Raw genomic sequence first — 6,956 nt, forward strand, 5'->3', positions numbered from 1 at the left:
ATGAAGGACCAGAGTAACAGTGAGAAACAGTGACTGATCCCCAAGGGAATGCTGGGAACTTTTACTTCTAGCCTTTTGTCTCTGCAGACCTACTTACTTTGCTGGCCCATCATTGATCTCCTGCTTTCACTTCCTTCTCCTCTGTTAAAATTAGAAAATATTTATCATTTAGATTTCTCTGGAGGGTAACAGTGGTGCACTGTAAAGATTGTAGTCTTTGAAATCTGACTGACCTAGATTTTGTAGTTCAGCTTTGCCACTTGCTGCTTATACCACTTTGGATGAATCATTTAACCTCAGTTTCCTTATGTAATATGCAATGCATTGAGTTTCAGGGAAAACCGAATAAGATTCTCTATATAAAGCATCTATATTTTTGAACATATGTTCTTCTCTTCATTGTTGATTAAATGGTTGCTTGACTAATAATGGAACACAAACGTGGTCGTGCGTGATATTTTATTGTACGCTCCTGCTATGAAGAGGGAAACTGCGAGGTTGCAGCAACAGGCTGGGGGGGAATTTACTTCTGTGAGAATGCCACTGCATTTATACTGGGTCTACTATGTTAGACCAGAGGATAAATCTGACTTAACCCATGCGTGATGGTCCACTGGCTAGAGAGACAAGAAAAGCTGATCTATGTTCTTCCTTAGGAATAGCCTTCTACTTCCCGAAGAGAATGCTCCAAGTTTTGTCAGGCTCAAGAACCAGTGCTCTTTCTTCAAAAGTTTCTTCTAGGACCTAGCCCGAAGGCTAACCAGCGTTAGCATAGGTCTGGCTCCTCTCTAAATTGCCCAATCTCTTTGTTCCTCAGCATGAGCAGAGAGTTTTTGGGCTCCACTCCTCTTCCCCTGTGGTCCCACATACATATCTGTAACTCTGGTTCACATAGAAATCTTTGCACTACAGCCTCCTCTATCTGATATGCTAGATATCATATCTATATTGCCTTTCTTTCTCTGGTTATGAAATTTCTAAGGAAAAAGAGGATCCGTAGACCCTTGGCTTTTATGGTTAAATATTCATTAGTTTTACTCTTCATGAGCCACCCAACTAACCCAGGTCTTGTAGTCATTTGTCAATTTATAGGCACAGATTTTGATTGTTTTCACAATGAGATGCGCTGGTGTAAAGATTAAACTGGGTGAAGGAGCCTTACCATCTACCCAGACTCTTCTTAGCATCTAACTGAAAATTCATGAATTTTGCTCACGAAGGCATATGTGATTACTTTCCTAAAATGAGGTACATTTTATTCCTTTGTGAAGAATAGTTCTGGAAGTCAAGTAAATTCTAATGTCTGGTGTTGGAAGAGAAAATAACATGAAGAAATATAAGACAATAATGCTTCTGGACCAAGAGATACATTTAGGTTTGAAAAAAACTTAGGACATCAGATCTCACAGTGGTTACTATATGTGACATGAATAAGTTTACCATGTTCTCTACATGCAATCAAGCAATCTTGTTTTGTGAAAGTGTTTCAGCAAATATTATAACTAGCCCCCAAACTTCATTTTCTGGGTGATGTAATAGAGGGATATTTGAGAACCCGGGAGTTCACAGAGGTCTTGGGATGCAGTCCTTGTGATTCTTAAGGAACTGCAATTTTCTTCGTAAAATAACAATAATAGTTGTTATTTAATTAGCATATGCTGCACACAGGGCCCACTCCTGGGTGCTCCTTATATGTTATTATGTTTAGTTCTCACAAGTATATGAAGAAAATGTTAACCCTATTTTAAAGATGAAGAACTGAGAGTCAGGGAAGTAAATTATCTTGTCCAAAGTCACACAGTTTGAATTTCCACGAGTAGCCCACTCATTTTTAAAAGTACTGTAAAGGGATGCTTTATGCAAAATTGAAACAGTTCCTGTGATTTTTCTCCTCCAAACCTGCAAGACAAGTCACTTTTTTCCTTTCATATTTTGAATTTAGAAAATGAGGGAATCTTTTGCCTATATGCTTAATTCCACCATGCCACTTATATGAGTTCTAACATTTGCCCCTCTAATCACAAAGATGATAATTATTTCTAGAATTAGAGGAGGACTTAGAATATTTATATTAATTTTTATATTTATTTAGCATTTTAAAATTTACAAAAGGCATTGAAGTGGCTTGCAACTTAAACATAACAGAAAATAAATAAGTAAATAGATCACCTGAAACCTGTAGAGTAGGTAGATAAGTACATAAGAAAAGCTGATTTATATACCTTCTTGCTAAAATTATTCTAAATTTTATAGCAGTAAAATAAGGAAAATACAATTTATAATCTACATTACCTTTTGTAATAGCAAAAGCATGCAAAGTAATCTGTAGATATTATTCTAATGCTATGCATAAGAAGGAATTTTTATAGATACAAATTCAGATTTAGCCTCCTGAACTAGTAGATTTCACTCAGTGCTGAGGTAACATAGTTTGAATTCACTGCTTTGTACCTTTAGCCACAGAGCAAACAAACATATCTGTAACATATATTAAATATAGTAGAAGGGAAACTACCATGACAAAAAGACTGTAGAAAATATCATTTAGAGAAGTCTTTAGCAGTGTGTGGGTATAGTAAATTCAGTTTCAGATTCTGTGACTTGGCTGTTATGTAGATAACCTCATATTAATTAAAGTTTCTATGTTCATATAATTTACTATCCCAACTGGGACACTTTTGAGAGAAAAAGGAGAACCAGTAATAATTATATAAAAACAAGAAATGTCAAAACACTGTCCCTACACACTGGGACAATGATAACACTAGGTAAGAGTAGATACCAGGCTCCAGAGTGGTTATTGCGAATATTGAAGACCACAAAATATCTATATATATATAAAAGGCTAAGTGTCTGTCCATCCAACTGGTAGCTATGATGTGCACTGACCACCAGGGGGCAGACGCTCAACGCAGGAGCTGCCATGACATGCACTGGCCATTTAAAAATAAACGGCACCGTGGACCTGGCACTGACAAACCAACACTCAGCTACCCACAAGTGGGACACAGGCCCAGCCACCAAATTGCAGCTGATGCTGCTGAGACCCCATGGCTCAAAATGCAGCCCACAGCCAAGCCCAGAAATGGTTGCTGTGGGCACCGGGTAATGATGTCACTTAGCAACGCCCAGCTTCCTCTCCCTAGTGACTAGCCTCCTTGGAGTTTCTTCAGCCCAGAAACCCGACTTGCTTTATAGCCAGGTGCAAACATTTTACAGTTTAACCAAATGTTTGTGAAGCATTTCCCCATGCCTCATCTCATTTGATCCTCACAGAAGTCCTGGAGTAGGTAGTAGGAGACTCGATAGAATCCTAATTTCTAGCCAGTGGATCATCATGCATGGGTATAATCAGATTTCTCCTCTGGTCTAACATAGTAGACCCAGTATAAATGCAGTGGCCTTCTCACAGCAGTGCACAAGGGTTCCTTTTTCTCCGCATCCTCGCCCGCAATTGTCGTTTGTTGATTTGTTGATGATAGCCATTTTGACAGGTGTGAGATGGTCACTGGTTCTCTTTTAAAAAATTAAAAAAGTCAAACCCTGAACTTGTAAAATTTATAAAGAGAGAATTTTCACAGCATAACTCTCTGACCTTGACTCTTATTCCTTAGTCACCTTCCCTGTGGGGATTTCTCATTTGGCACCACTGAAATCCTCAAACTGTCCCCAGAGAGGTTCTGTAAAGGCTGATTTTCTGCATAAGTCCTCTTTTTGTAGAGTTGACCCCCATCTTTATCATTTAAACAGAATTTTACAGAAGGCTCAGAGATTACAGATGAATAATATATGCAAGGTGACAAGTGTCTTGATAACCTGGTTTACAGAACAGAATTTACTCACCTTCCTTTGGAAGCCCTTCTGGGCCTGGGCTGCCTGCCAGGTTCTTGGCACAGCTCCACCTGCCAGTGCCCATCTTGTTCCATCCATGCCTTGCAGGAGTTTTCTTAGGTGTGTTTATCCTACTAGGAACCCAGGCAGAGAAGAGGGAGGCCCAGAGAGAAAGGTGGTTCTTCTTTTCTCCTGCTTTAGTCTTCTCTTCTAGTTTCTGGTTTCTTGCTAAAGACATCTTTCCTGGATTATTGACAACAGGAATGTGGACCCATTCAGAAGTCCCTTTTCCTTACTTCTTGCCAAAGGTGTCCCTAATTTTATGAGCATACCTTATTATATCATAACATGAATGTAAGTGACACAGAGAATTGCAAGAAGACACTTTGGCTTCATATAACCCATGGAAGTAGTCCCCTTGGTGTGAAAACATTAAAACAGGACCACCTGCCATTTCTTTCTATATAATAAGTATTGAAAATATTTGCATTATTAAAACTAACTGTGGGAGAAAAACAGTCTCCTGGCTGGATATTAAAGGATTAAAATGAAGCTATTGATTCAATCATCCATTTTTACATTAATAAGCATAGTAATCTTCATTAGGGACTACATACCTACTAATATTATCTCCTCCAGGTATTGTTCATAATTTTAACTTTACATTTATTATTTGGAGCAGATCTGTGGGACAAATCTATGATATATTCAGTGATTTTATATAACTACTAGTGGCCTGGTGCACAAATTCGTGCACATTGAAAGTGAATTAATTAGAAGAAATATTTTAATATCACTATTTGCCAAGTCCTGGGTGTGGGTATCTGGCTCCTTTTTCCCTCCTGTCAGAGTCTGTGACGGCGCCCACAGGGATGCAGCATCAAAGCCAGTGCCCTGCAGGGCTGCAAGACTCCCCAAGTCCCGGAGTCTCACAGCCCCATGGGGCCAGCGCCCCAGGGGACACGGGGCTGGTGAGGGCGATGAGAATGGTGGCCTGGCTCTAAGAAAACTGCCCTGGACCTCCCAGGGTTACCTCTGGGTTCCCCATGAAAAGGGCCAGAGGCGTCGGGGCTGAGTGTGGAGCCAGAGGCAGCAGTGGTGGGAGAAGCTATCGTGGCTGGCTCTTTGCCTATCATGGCGGTGGGACTGTGACAAACAGCAGAATATGCCTTGGTGCAGTGGTCGGCAAACTCATTAGTCAACAGAGCCAAATATCAACAGTACAATGATTGAAATTTCTTTTGAGAGCCAAATTTTTTTAATTTAAACTATATAGGTAGGTACATTGTACCAGGAAACCTGGTAGTCAGGCAGCCACGTTCTAAAACAGCCCCTACCCAGATCATTTGATAGAGACATTCCCACCAAGGCAGTGGTCGGCAAACCGAGGCTCTCAGCCACATGTGGCTCTTTGGCCCCTTAAGTGTGGCTGTTCCACAAAATACCACATGCAAGCGCATACGTACAGTGCGAAGTTGACTTAAAACTTTAAGTAAAGTTTATTAAGTTAATTTTAGGGAAGGTTGTGGAGTGAAAGAAGATGTAGTGTCAAGGATTGAGAAAGGTATGTTGAGATGGTTTGGACATATAGAGAGGATGAACGAAAGGAGATAGACAAAACAAGTATACAAGATGAGTGTGGATGGGAGAGTTGGAAGGGGTTGACCTCAGCGAACGTACCTCAATCTGATTGAGGACGTTTTTAGCAAAGGCCAGCTTAGGAGTACCCTAATTAAGTTAATAACAATGTGCCTACCTATATAGTTTAAGTTTAAAAAATTTGGCTCTCAAAAGAAATTTCAATCGTTGTACTGTTGATATTTGGCTCTGTTGACTAATGAGTTTGCCGACCACTGCTCTAACCCAACACTGGAGCTGACTCTCATTTCCCCCAGGTGGAGGTGGAGTGGGGGTGGTGCCTTTTGCCCTGATGTTTAGCCTGCTGGCCGGTGCCCTAGGGGCTGCGAGATTCCCCCCAAGTCCAGGAGTCCTGCAGCCCCTCGGGACTCCCCCCCCATGCTACAGCCCCTGGTCAACTTCCCTCCAGCACCCTCGCACACAGCGTCAAGACCAGCCCTGACCATCTGCGTTCGCCCACTGTTCCTGCAGCCATCTTTGATGGCGTAGGGGCATCACAGTCTGATGGCATGAGGACCACCTAGGCTTTTATTAGTAAGACTAGAGGCCCGGTGCACAAAAATTTGTGCACTCGGTGGGGGGGGGGGGTCCCCCAGTCCCGCCTGTGCCCTCTTGCAGTCTGGGACCCCTCGGGAGATAACGACCTGCTGGCTTAGGCTTGCTCCCGGGTGGCAGAGGCAGGGCCAATCCCTAGGTGCAGCCCCTGGTCAGGCTCAGAGCAGGGCCGATTGGGGGAGTTGGGGCGCCGCCCCCTCATGCACAGAGCAGGGCGGATCGGGAGGGTTGCGAATCCCACCCTTCAGTCAAGCTCAGGGTAGACTGATTGGGGGGTTGGGGGCACCGCCCCCTGTTACACTCAAGGCAGGGTCGATGGGGAGGTTGCGGCGCCCCCCCCTGTCACTAACAGAGCAAGGTCCATCAGGGGGGTTGGGACCCTGCCCCCTGTCACTCACAGAGCAGGGCCCATCAGGGTGTTGAGGAGCTCCCCCCTGTCACTCACAGAGTAGGGCCAATAGGGGAGCTGGGGCACCGCCCCCTGTCACACACAGAGCAGGGCGGATCAAGGGGTTGGGGCGCTGCTCCCTGTCACTCACAGAGCAGGGCCGATCAGGGGGTTGGGGCACCGCCCCCGTCACACTCAAGGCAGGGTCAATGGGGAGGTTGCGGCACCACCCCCTGTCATGCACAGAGCAGGGCCGATCAGGGGGTTGGGCGCTGCACCCTGTCACACTCAGGGCAGGGTCAATGGGGAGGTTGCGGCACCACCCCCTGTCACGCACAGAGCAGGGCTATCAGGTGGTTGGGAGCTCCCCCCTATCACGCACAGAGCAGGGCTGATCAGGAGGTTTCGATGCCACCCTCAGTCACGCTCAGGGTAAGGCCGATTGGGGGGTTGCGGCGCGCCCCCCTTTCACACTCAAGGCAAGGTCGGTGGGGAGGTTTGGGCGCCAGCCCTTTGTCACCCACAGAGCAGGGCCAATCAGGGG

This window comes from Myotis lucifugus, unplaced genomic scaffold (genome assembly GCF_000147115.1).
Source record: "Myotis lucifugus unplaced genomic scaffold, Myoluc2.0 scaffold_59, whole genome shotgun sequence".
NCBI classification, from domain to species: Eukaryota; Metazoa; Chordata; class Mammalia; order Chiroptera; family Vespertilionidae; genus Myotis; species Myotis lucifugus.